The sequence below is a fragment of the Oncorhynchus tshawytscha genome, linkage group LG12 (genome assembly GCF_018296145.1).
Source record: "Oncorhynchus tshawytscha isolate Ot180627B linkage group LG12, Otsh_v2.0, whole genome shotgun sequence".
Classification (NCBI taxonomy): Eukaryota; Metazoa; Chordata; class Actinopteri; order Salmoniformes; family Salmonidae; genus Oncorhynchus; species Oncorhynchus tshawytscha.
In genome coordinates, this window is record NC_056440.1 from 15,432,763 (window position 1) to 15,445,880 (window position 13,118).

Below are 13,118 nucleotides of genomic sequence, written 5' to 3' on the forward strand. Positions count from 1 at the left end.
GAAAACTTGTTCTCAACTAGCCTATCTGTTTAAATAAAGGTGAAATAAAAAAATAAAAAAATTATCACAGGGTGCATCACAATACTCTCTGAGATGATGCATCTTTTCAAATGAAATGAACTCAGGTGCTAAGCTGTGATGTGTATAAACATAGTGTTGTGTGTCCCTTCCAAACACCACAACTTTAGTTTCATCTGTCCACAGAATATGTTGCCAGTAGCGCTGTGGAACATCCAGGTGCTCTTTTGCGAACTTCACACGTGCAGCAATGTTTTTTTTGACAGCATTGGCTTCTTCCATGGTGTCCTCCAATGAGCACCATTCTTGTTTAGGGGTTCACATTCCTTTTCCAATCTACACTGTGAATGTTAAATTGATGTATTCAATATAGACAATAAAAACACAAAAATGTGTGTATTGTTAGTTTAAGCACCCTGTGCCTATTGTGACTCAGATGAAGATCAGATCAAATTTTATGTCAAATATGCAGAAATCCAGGTAATTACAAAGAGTTCACATACTTTTTCTTGCCACTGTAGTTAATTGGTCTTGCACCTATAGAGTGATGAAATGTGTCTGTTTGTCTGTAGTCCAGTGCCTCTTCCTCCAGGCTTCTCTTTCTTCTGTCTCTGTGAAGTTCACTCAGGGCCCAGTGGAGGGATACTTTTTCTGTTCCTATCCTCTGTTATTTCCTCTATCGGTCTAATGTTCCCTTCTTTCATCCTCGTTTTTTTTTACCAAACTTGTGTGTACTTGTGTGTGTTTTGGGGTTTAAACGAGAGTTGAATAGAGAGTCAACAATCCAACTGAACAATTAAAAGGTTTGTATTGGCATAGGAAGCATGTTTACATTGCCAAAGCAAGTGGAATAGATAATAAACAAAAGTGTGAAATAATCAATCAGAAGTGAACAGTAAACATTACACACAAAAGTTTGAAAAGAATAGACATTTCAAATGTTATATTACTGTCTCTATACAGTGTTGTAACAATGTGCAAATAGTTGAAGTATGAAAGGGAAAATAAATAAACAGATAAACATAGTTTGTATTTACAATGGTGTTTGTGTTCCACTGGTTGCTTTTTTCTAGTAGCAACAGGTCACACATCTTGCTGCTGTGAAGGCACACTGTGGTATTTCACCTAATAGATATGGCAGTTTATCAAAATTGGATTTGGTTTCAAATTCTTTGTGGGTCTGTGTAATCTGAGGGGAACATGTGTCTCCAATATTGTCATACGTTTGGCAGGAGTGGAAATGACTGCAAGGTTAGGAAGTGCAGCTCAGTTTCCACCTCATTTTGTGGGCAGTGGCACATAGCCCGTCTTCTTTCGAGAGTCTCTCTGTACAGAGTCAAAGCTTTCCTTAATTTTGGATCAGTCTTTTTTTAAATTCTGCCACCGTGTATTCTATGTTTAGGGCCAAATAGCATTCTAGTTGGCTCTGTTTTTAAAACAATTATTCCCAATGTGTGATCCCAATAAATGATCTTTTTGTTTTCTCATGATTTGGTTGGGTCTAATTGTATTGCTGTCCTGGTGCTCAGTGGGGTCTGTTTGTGTTTGTCTGCAGAGCCACAGGACCAGCTTGTTTAGGGGACTCTTCTCCAGATTCATCTCTGTAGGTGGTTGTAGAATTTAACAGCACTTTTCTGGATTTTGATTATTAGCGGGTATCGTCCTGATTCTGCTCTGCATGCATTAGTGTTTTACATTGGATAAAAGTAGAGACTCTCAGCTACAAAATTGTATATCATACACAGTATTTCTACTTTGAAATTTGATAAACTTGTAAACTCACTTTTGAGAAAATGGTCTTTGAATGTTTTGTTATCTAGTGAAGAGCTCTTCTTTGTCTACACCCATTCAGCATCGTTCACACCCTCTTAATCTTTAGCCCCACCCATCTTGTTTCGCCCTCAGATCGTACACAGCGCCCACTTGCTGCTCTGGTGGATGATTTGTTTACCTCTGATAACATGAAAACAGCCTAACTAGCTCTGCTGGCAACAATTTCATTCCGCTACTTTGCGGACGTTTACTGACACCGGCCATATTCAACGAGTGATGTAGACTTTAGCTTAGGACATGTAGCTAGCTAGGTAAACAATGAACAAACATATAAGATCACACACGTAATGTTAGCTAACGAGCCAGCCTGTTAACTTTAGCTCGTTAAACAACAATGAACATAGTGCCAAATCATGTTGTTACTACCCTGCATGAATATGGGAGCTAACCATCCAGGTTCAATGTTAGCTAGCTAACATTAGGCTCTAAATACCAAAGCAAAAAGCTGTGAGATACGAATAAATAACATCAGTTAGGGAGCCAGTCAGCTAATGTTAGCTAGCTAGCTAACAGTACACTTTAGCTTGAAATGAAACCACTTTCTGTCAAAATTAGAAATGCTAGACTATCTTACCTGTATATATCATCATTTAAAAAAATTGTATTTCACATATTTAACCAGGTAGGCAAGTTGAGAACAAGTTCTCATTTACAATTGCGACCTGGCCAAGATAAAGCAAAGCAGTTCGACACATACAACAACACAGAGTTACACATGGAGTAAAACAAACATACAGTCAATAATACAGTAGAAAAAAGTCTATATACGATGTGAGCAAATGAGGTGAGTTAAGGGAGGTAAATGCAAAAAAAAGGCCATGGTGGCAAAATAAATACAATATAGCAAGTAAAACACTGGAATGGTAGATTTGCAGTGGAAGAATGTGCAAAGTAGAAATACAAATAATGGGGTGCAAAGGAGCAAAATAAATAAATAAATAAAATAAAATAAATAGGGTTGGGAAAGAGGTAGTTGTTTGGGCTAAATTATAGATGGGCTATGTACAGGTGCAGTAATCTGTGAGCTGCTCTGACAGCTGGTGCTTAAAGCTAGTGAGGGAGATGAGTGTTTCCAGTTTCAGAGATTTTTGTAGTTCGTTCCAGTCATTCAAATCAAATCAAATTTATTTATATAGCCCTTCGTACATCAGCTGATATCTCAAAGTGCTGTACAGAAACCCAGCCTAAAACCCCAAACAGCAAGCAATGCAGGTGTAGAAGCACGGTGGCTAGGAAAAACTCCCTAGAAAGGAGCAGCAGAGAACTGGAAGGAGAGGCGGCCAAAGAAAGAATTGGTTTTGGGGGTGACCAGAGAGATATACCTGCTGGAGCGCGTGCTACAGGTGGGTGATGCTATGGTGACCAGTGAGCTGAGATAAGGGGGGACTTTACCTAGCAGGGTCTTGTAGATGATCTGGAGCCAGCGGGTTTGGCGACGAGTATGAAGCGAGGGCCAGCCATCGAGAGCGTACAGGTCGCAATGGTGGGTAGTATATGGGGCTTTGGTGACAAAACGGATGGCACTGTGATAGACTGCATCTAATTTGTTGAGTAGGGTATTGGAGGCTATTTTGTAAATTACATTGCCGAAGTCGAGGATTGGTAGGATGGTCAGTTTTACAAGGGTATGTTTGGCAGCATGAGTGAAGGATGCTTTGTTGCGAAATAGGAAGCCAATTCTTGATTTAACTTTGGATTGGAGATGTTTGATGTGGGTCTGGAAGGAGAGTTTACAGTCTAACCAGACACCTAGGTATTTGTAGTTGTCTACGTATTCAGAGCCGTCCAGAGTCAGAGCCGTCCAGAGTAGTGATGTTGGACAGGCGGGCAGGTGCAGGCAGCAATCGGTTGAAGAGCATGATGCGTGATGGACATATCTCCCTGTTATGGATGCCATGCCACAGTTGCCCTTAGTTTGAAGATGTAATCCGGAGACAGCTGTTTTCTCTATCTCTTTAGCTATCATACTCTAATTCCACTGATTTCAAAACTGGATCCTCCAGAGAGTAGAGAGCAACACTTAGCTATGCAGCTCCACTACACGATACATTTAAAAAAGCTGCGTTCGACAGGATAACCAACACAGACTGACCAGCTCAAATAGACCAATCCGGCAGACCAGTCCGAACTCCTCTCTTCGCATGTCCAGCCCACTCACTATCTCAGCCAATCATGGCTAGTGGGTAGGTTGCAGACCTTTTCTGTGGCTAAACCAACAAGGCTCGTAATTTAACAATTTTACTCGTATTTATTGATGGCATGCAATTTTGTTATTAAGGCGCATGAAAGTTCAGTATGAGAATACTTTGCATTTGTTTTGTTTTTCTTGTTTGTCAATTAAGGCGTCTGAATGCTTCCCAGCCTAAACACTTTGGAAGAATTTGTGCATATATTGTGATGAAGTTTTTGTTATTTTTGGACTTCTGTAAGATTTGTTTCGATTGTTCGGGCACACATTTCTTCTTGAAGTAGGCCCAAATTGGTAGCTGAAGTCTATGTCCCTTCGTCGGTGATTGGTCAACAGTGGGGATTCTTCAGTAAGTGTTTGTTTTTTTGTGTTTTCATGCAAATTTTTTCATTGAGAAAAATACTGCACCAAACATCTTAGTTAGATGTAAAATTGCGTGACTAAAATCTCCTCGGCATAACAGTCAAAATTTATGACAGACTTCTTGAGTTATCATATATTTTAGAAATATTTTTTGAGGAAGTGTAGACTAGCTATGGTGTCTCAAAATGGACAAACAGTACTATTGACGCTTTTTTTCAAGTTTTTCAAGCGAAGGCCTTTATAGGGAACACACTCATACAGTCGTGTGGTAATTTTGTTGTTGTTGTAATGCGGTGCATACTGGCGGCAGAGAAGTCAGGCGCAGGAGAGCGGAAACTGATTTTCAACGGTGTCGTTTAATGAACATAAACCACCGTCAACAGAACAATACATGAAATGGGTCCAACAAAACCCGGTAATCACCAGCATACCGTGCATAAGCACCACAAGAAACAATTACGGACAAGGACATGGGGGGGAACAGAGGGTTAAATACACAACATGTAATTGATGGAATTGGAACCAGGTGTGATGGAAGACGACAAAACCAATGGAAAATGAAAAGTGGATCGGCGATGGCTAGAAGGTAGGTGACGTCGGCCGCTGAATGCCGCCCGAACAAGGAGAGGGACCAACTTCGGCGGAAGTCGTGACAGTTGTTTTCACTGAGGAAATGTAGGAGACTGCTGTTGATGATAATGCAGAAGATCTCTCTCTGTCTCTCTGCATCATTCTTTAAAGTGTTTGATTTACATTATATACACTCACTTCTTTGAAATAACAGATACACTCTGGTTAGCAGAGCAAAATGCTCTCCTAATTCATCAATGTCGCTCTCTGAACATCTTTTGGTAATCTATGAAATGAATCCATATTGATACAGGGAAAGGGAGCGGGACAATGTTCTTCCTGCGTATTGATCATCAATCCATAACATGCTGTTGTCATTTGAAAGACACAAAACAATTAACTCTGTGAATGATGGAGACGGACTAATCTATCATAGCTCCTCACCCAGATCCAGCCGTCTGTCTCACTCCTTCAACCTCTCTCCATTTATTTTTATTAATGTTGTTCCGTGTCTCTGTCTCTCCCTATCTCTGAGCGTATCTAGTCAACTTAATAAGGAGGAGAGGCATGGAGTGTTGACACTGTGTACAGTACAGAGAGAGGAACAGACCAGGGCATCAACCTCTGAACTTCATTACCGCTACAGTACAGAGAGAGGAACAGACCAGGGCATCAGCCTCTGGCCTTCAGGACCGCTACAGTACAGAGAGAGGAACTGACCAGGGCATCAGCCTCTGGCCTTCAGGACCGCTACAGTACAGAGAGAGGAACAGACCAGGGCATCAGCCTCTGGCCTTCAGGACCGCTACAGTACAGAGAGAGGAACAGACCAGGGCATCAGCCTCTGAACTTCATTACCGCTACAGTACAGAGAGAGGAACAGACCAGGGGATCAGCCTCTGAACTTCATTACCGCTACAGTACAGAGAGAGGAACAGACCAGGGGATCAGCCTCTGAACTTCATTACCGCTACAGTACAGAGAGAGGCACAGTGTGTGTTTTATTGCTTCGCTGTGTAAATGAATTATTTTGATGGGGGAAATGTTTGTGTAGAAACATCCAGGCTTCTAGACACTCCAACAATTGTGTTGTCTGACACACAGCTGGTGCACAATGCTAACTCCTAATTCTTTCAAATGTTTTAATCAACTTTCTCTTTGAAAAAGCTCCAAGACTTTGAAATGCTTAACCCTTCCTCTCCCCCTCTCCTCTGTCTGGTGACTGAATAATCAGTGAGGGTGTTTGCCGAGCACTGTCCCGAGCTGCAATTTGTAGGCTTCATGGGCTGTTCTGTGATATCACTGGGAGTCATCCATCTTACTGAGGTGAGTAGACTTCACCAAATGGCAGACGTGTATGTGTGCTGATGAAGCTGTGGAAATAATATTCTCCAATGTTTGTTGTTGTTGTTTTTATTTTAAATTGTCAAGCAGGCTGTTTTTGGAGAACACCTGGCTCAATTAATGTGGAATAAGTAAATACATTACCTGAATGCCTAGGAAATCATTTGTCCGTAAAAACACATTTTTATATTTAGAAATGAACAGTTATACACCAACGTGTTTTTTAAGGAAGGCATGCAACTTCCCGAAACACAGTTTAACTACAGGACTGAGTGTTTTTGTAACTTTCAAAGTTAACTTTAAATCTCCTGAAAGCTTAATGAGATGAATCCTAATACAACACCCTGCGGTTTGACTATTACCATGTTAATGAGAAGGGCTTCATGGTTAAAGATATCCATAACACACACACACACTGAATGGAGGTTCCATCAGCTAATTCTGTGTTTTCTGTTTCAGTACTAATATTTCCTCTTCTCCACCTGTAATGAATTAATCTGTGTGTGTGTTGATGTGTGTGTGTTGATGTGTGTGTGTTGGTGCGTGTGTGTGTGTGTTGATGTGTGTGTGTGTTTGTGCGTGTGTTGATGTGTGTGTGTGTTTGTGTGTGTTGGTGCGTGTGTTGATGTGTGTGTGTTGATGTGCGTGTGTTGTGTGTGTGTGTGCGTGTGTGTGTGTGTTGATGTGTGTGTGTTTTGTGCGTGTGTGATGTGTTGATGTGTGTGTGTTGGTGCGTGTGTGTGTGTGTGTGTGGTGCGTGTGTGTGTGTGTGTTGGTGCGTGTGTGTGTATGTGTGTGTTGGTGCGTGTGTGTGTGTTTGTGCGTGTGTGTGTGTGTGTGTTTGTGTGTGTGTGTGTTGATGCGTGTGTGTGTTGGTGTGTGTGTGTGTGTTTGTGCGTGTGTGTGTGTGTTGGTGTGTTTGTGCGTGTGTGTGTGTGTGTTTGTGCGTGTGTGTTAGTGTGTGTGTTGTTGTGTGTATGTTGGTGTCTGTATTGGTGTGTTGGTGCGTGTGTGTTGGTGTTTTGGTGCGTGTGTGTGTTGGTTTGTGTGTCTGTCTGTGTTGGGGCATGTGTGTGCGCCTTCTCAAATGCAATTACACGTATGTTAATGAGAGGAGAAGCCCGATGCTGTGCCTCATTATTAGATTAAACAGCAGATTAATTTATTTTCATGGTCTGACCGATCAACCGAGATGTTTTGGTTTGACCTTCGCCACGCTGCTTTAGCGAAATATAATGATGCCAACAATTCATTATCATATTAGCATAGGCCCTACCTGCAGGTAATTGGGGGAAGTGAACCCACACTAGATAAGTGAACATTATCCCTGTGTGTTGATTGAAGATACTCTTCATTAGATAATCAGGTAAAGGTAAGCCAACAGGAGGTGCAGTATCTGTGTATGGGTGTGTGTCACCTTACTCACCAGTTCACTGGTCTCACCCCAGCACCATAGTAACTCCCTCTCTGTCTCGCTCTGTCCGTCTCCCCTCTCTGTCTCTCTCTGTCTCTCTCTGTCCGTCTCCCCTCTCTGTTTCTCTCTGTCTCGCTCTGTCCGTCTCCCCTCTCTGTCTCTCTCTGTCTCTCTCCGTCTCCCTCTCTGTTTCTCTCTGTCTCGCTCTGTCCGTCTCCCCTCTCTGTCTCTCTCTGTCTCTCTCTGTCCGTCTCCCCTCTCTGTCCATCTCCACTTTCTGTCTCTCTCTGTCCGTCTCCCCTCTCTATCTGTCAGTCTCTTATCTCTGTCTGTCTCCCCTCTCTGTCTCTCTCTGTCCGTCTCCCCTCTCTCTCTGTCCGTCTCCTCTCTCTGTCTGTCTCCTCTCTCTGTGCGTCTCCCCTCTCTGTCACTCTCTGTCCGTCTTCCTTCTCTGTCTCTCTCTGTCCATCTCCCCTCTCTGTCCGTCTCCCCTCTCTGTCTCTCTCTGTCCGTCTCCCCTCTCTGTCTCTCTCTGTCCATCTCCACTTTCTGTCTCTCTCTGTCTGTCTCCTCTCTCTGTGCGTCTCCCCTCTCTGTCACTCTCTGTCCGTCTCCCTCTCTCTCTGTCCGTCTCCCCTCTCTCTCTGTCCGTCTCCTCTCTCTGTCTGTCTCCTCTCTCTGTGCGTCTCCCCTCTCTGTCACTCTCTGTCCGTCTTCCTTCTCTGTTTCTCTCTGTCCGTCTCCCCTCTCTGTCGCTCTCTGTCCATCTCCACTTTCTGTCTCTCTCTGTCCGTCTCTTCTCTCTGTCCGTCTCCCCTCTCTGTCTCTCTCTGTCTGTCTCCCCTCTCTCTCTGTTGGCCTCCTCTCTCTGTCCGTCTCCTCTCTCTGTCCGTCTCCCCTCTCTGTCTCTCTGTCCATCTTCCTTCTCTGTCTCTCTCTGTCCATCTCCCCTCTCTGTCTATCTCTGTCTGTCTCCCTCTCTGTCCGTCTCCCCTCTCCTCTCCCTGTCTCTATCTGTCCGTCTCCTCTCTCTATCCATCTCCCCTCTCTGTCTCTATCTGTCCGTCTCCCCTCTCTGTCTCTATCTGTCCATCTCCTCTCTCTATCCATCTCCCCTCTGTCTCTATCTGTCCGTATCCCCTCTCTGTCGCTCTCTGTCCATCTCCACTTTCTGTCTCTCTCTGTCCGTCTCCCTCTCTATCTGTCAGTCTCTTATCTCTGTCTGTCTCCCCTCTCTGTCTCTCTCTCTGTCCGTCTCCCTCTCTCTCTGTCTGTCTCCTCTCTCTGTCTGTCTCCTCTCTCTGTGCTTCTCCCTTCCCTCTCTGTCACTCTCTCTCCGTCTTCCTTCTCTGTCTCTCTCTGTCCGTCTCCCCTCTCTGTCTGTCCGTCTCCCCTCTCTGTCTCTCTCTGTCCGTCTCCCCTCTCTGTCACTCTCTGTCCATCTCCACTTTCTGTCTCTATCTGTCCGTCTCTCTGTCTCTCTATCTGTCAGTCTCTTATCTCTGTCTGTCTCCCCCTCTTTGTCTCTCTCTGTCCGTCTCCCTCTCTCTCTGTCTCTCTCTGTCCGTCTCCTCTCTCTGTCTGTCTCCTCTCTCTCTTGTCCGTCTTCCTCTCCCTCTGTCACTCTCTGTCCGTCTTCCTTCTCTGTTTCTCTCTGTCCGTCTCCCCTCTCTGTCGCTCTCTGTCCATCTCCACTTTCTGTCTCTCTCTGTCCATCTCTTTCTCTCTGTCCGTCTCCCCTCTCTGTCTCTCTCTGTCTGTCTCCCTCTCTCTCTGTCAGCCTCCTCTCTCTGTCCGTCTCCTCTCTCTGTCCGTCTCCCTCTCTGTCTCTCTGTCCGTCTTCCTTCTCTGTCTCTCTCTGTCCATCTCCCCTCTCTGTCTATCTCTGTCCGTCTCCCCTCTCTGTCGCTCTCTGTCCATCTCCACTTTCTGTCTCTCTCTGTCCGTCTCTTCTCTCTGGCCGTCTCCCTCTCTGTCCATCTCCCCTCTCTGTCTCTCTCTGTCCATCTCCACTTTCTGTCTCTCTCTGTCCGTCTCTTCTCTCTGTCCGTCTCCCCTCTCTGTCTCTCTCTGTCCGTCTCCCTCTCTGTCTCTCTCTGTCGGCCTCCACTCTCTCTGTCCGTCTCCTCTCTCTGTCCGTCTCCCCTCTCTGTCTCTCTGTCCGTCTTCCTTCTCTGTCTCTCTCTGTCCATCTCCCCTCTCTGTCTATCTCTGTCCGTCTCCCCTCTCTGTCCGTCTCCCCTCTCCTCTCCCTGTCTCTATCTGTCGGTCTTCTCTCTCTATCCGTCTCCCCTCTCTGTCTCTATCTGTCCGTCTCCTCTCTCTATCCATCTCCCCTCTCTGTCTCTATCTGTCCGTCTCCCCTCTCTGTCTCTATCTGTCCATCTCCTCTCTCTGTCTCTCTCTGTTCGTCTGTCCGTCTCCCCTCTCTATCTCTCTCTGTCCGTCTCCCTTCTCTGTCTCTCTCTGTCCGTCTGTCCGTCTCCCATCTCTGTCTCTCTCTGTTCGCCTCCACTTTCCTCTCCTTCCTTTTTTCTCTCTCTCTCCCTCTCTCTGTCCGTCTCCTCTCTCTGTCCGTCTCCCCTATCTGTCTCTCTCTGTCCGTTTCCTCTCTCTATCCATCTCCCCTTTCTATCTCTCTCTGTCCGTCTCCCTTCTCTGTCTCTCACTGTCCGTCTCCCATCTCTTTCTCTCTCTGTTCGCCTCCACCTCTCTCTCCTTCCTTTTTTCTCTCTCTCCCCCTGTCTGTCTCTCTCTGTCCGTCTCCCCTCTCTTTCTCTCTCTGTCCATCTCCCCTCTCTATCTCTCTCTGTCCATCTCCCCTCTCTATCCGTCTACCCTCTCTGTTTTTCTCTGTCCATCTCCCCTCTCTGTTTTTCTCTGTCCATCTCCCCTCTCTGTCTCTCTCTGTCCGTCTCCCCTCTCTGTCTCGCTCTGTCCATCTCCCCTCTCTATCTCTCTCTGTCCATCTCCCCTCTCTATCCGTCTACCCTCTCTGTTTCTCTCTGTCCATCTCCCCTCTCTGTCTCTCTGTCCGTCTCCCCTCTCTGTCTCTCTCTGTCCATCTCCCCTCTCTGTTTTTCTCTGTCCATCTCCCCTCTCTGTCTCTCTGTCCGTCTCCCCTCTCTGTCTCTCTCTGTCCGTCTCCCCTCTCTATCTCTCTCTGTTCGCCTCCACTTTTCTCTGCTTCCTTTTTTCTCTCTCTCTCCCCCTCTGTCTCTCTCTGTCCGTCTCCTCTCTCTGTCCGTCTCCTCTCTCTGTCGGTCTCCACTCTCTTTCCGTCTCCTCTCTCTCTGTCCGTCTCCTCTCTCTGTCGGTCTCCTCTCTCTGTCCGTCTCCTCTCTCTGTCCGTCTCCCCTCTCTATCTGTCAGTCTCTTATCTCTGTCTGTCTCCCCTCTCTGTCTCTCTCTGTCCGTCTCCCCTCTCTATCTGTCCGTCTCCTCTCTCTGTCTGTCTCCTCTCTCTGTGTGTCTCCTCTCTGTCACTCTCTGTCCGTCTTCCTTCTCTGTCTCTCTCTGTCCATCTCCCTCTCTGTCCGTCTCCCCTCTCTGACTCTCTCTGTCCGTCTCCCCTCTCTGTCTCTCTCTGTCCATCTACACTTTCTGTCTCTCTCTGTCTATCTCCTCTCTCTGTCGTCTCCCGTCCCTCTGTCACTCTCTGTCCGTCTCCCCTCTCTCTCTCTGTCCGTCTCCCTCTCTCTGTCCGTCTCCTCTCTCTGTCTGTCTCCCTCTCTGTGTCGTCTCCCCTCTCTGTCACTCTCTGTCCGTCTCCCCTCTCTGTCGCTCTCTGTCCATCTCCACTTTCTGTCTCTCTCTGTCCGTCTCTTCTCTCTGTCCGTCTCCCCTCTCTGTCTCTCTCTGTCTGTCTCCCTCTCTCTCTGTTGGCCTCCTCTCTCTGTCCGTCTCCTCTCTCTGTCCGTCTCCCCTCCTCTGTCTCTCTGTCCATCTTCCTTCTCTGTCTCTCTCTGTCCATCTCCCCTCTCTGTCTATCTCTGTCTGTCTCCCTCTCTGTCCGTCTCCCCTCTCCTCTCCCTGTCTCTATCTGTCCGTCTCCTCTCTCTATCCATCTCCCCTCTCTGTCTCTATCTGTCCGTCTCCCCTCTCTGTCTCTCTCTGTCCGTATCCCCTCTCTGTCGCTCTCTGTCCATCTCCACTTTCTGTCTCTCTCTGTCCGTCTCCCCTCTCTATCTGTCAGTCTCTTATCTCTGTCTGTCTCCCCTCTCTGTCTCTCTCTGTCCGTCTCCCCTCTCTCTCTGTCCGTCTCCTCTCTCTGTCTGTCTCCTCTCTCTGTGCTTCTCCTCTGTTGGCCTCTCTCTGTCACTCTCTGTCCGTCTTCCTTCTCTGTCTCTCTCTGTCCATCTCTGTCTATCTCTGTCTGTCTCTGTCCGTCTCCCCTCTCTGTCTCTCTCTGTCCGTCTCCCTCTCTGTCACTCTCTGTCCATCTCCACTTTCTGTCTCTATCTGTCCGTCTCCCCTCTCTATCTGTCAGTCTCTTATCTCTGTCTGTCTCCCCTCTTTGTCTCTCTCTGTCCGTCTCCCCTCTCTCTCTGTCCGTCTCCTCTCTCTGTCTGTCTCCTCTCTCTTTGCGTCTCCCCTCTCTGTCACTCTCTGTCCGTCTTCCTTCTCTGTTTCTCTCTGTCCGTCTCCCCTCTCTGTCGCTCTCTGTCCATCTCCACTTTCTGTCTCTCTCTGTCCATCTCTTCTCTCTGTCCGTCTCCCCTCTCTGTCTCTCTCTGTCTGTCTCCCCTCTCTCTCTGTCGGCCTCCTCTCTCTGTCCGTCTCCTCTCTCTGTCCGTCTCCCCTCTATGTCTCTCTGTCCGTCTTCCTTCTCTGTCTCTCTATCCATCTCCCCTCTCTGTCTATCTCTGTCTGTCTCCCCTCTCTGTCCGTCTCCCCTCTCCTCTCCCTGTCTCTATCTGTCCGTCTCCTCTCTCTATCCATCTCCCTCTCTGTCTCTATCTGTCCATCTCCTCTCTCTATCCATCTCCCTCTCTGTCTCTATCTGTCCATCTCCCTCTCTGTCTCTATCTGTCCGTCTCCCTCTCTGTCTCTATCTGTCCGTCTCTCTCTCTCTGTCTCTATCTGTCCGTCTCCCTCTCTCTGTCTCTATCTGTCCGTCTCTCTCTCTCTATCCATCTCCCCTCTTTGTCTCTATCTGTCCGTCTCCCCTCTCTGTCTCTATCTGTCCATCTCCTCTCTCTGTCTATCTCTGTCCGTCTGTCCGTCTCCCCTCTCTATCTCTCTCTGTCCGTCTCCACCCTCTCTGTCTCTCTCTGTCCGTCTGTCCATCTCCCCTCTCTCTCTGTCCGTCTCCTCTCTCAGTGCGTCTCCCCTCTCTGTCACTCTCTGTCCGTCTTCCTTCTCTGTCTCTCTCTGTCCATCTCCCCT

At 46.9% G+C, this 13,118-nt stretch overlaps 1 pseudogene; it reads left to right on the forward strand.

The window, feature by feature from the left end:
- Positions 1-13,118, forward strand: part of LOC121847900 — a 581,625-nt pseudogene that overhangs the window by 241,351 nt on the left and 327,156 nt on the right.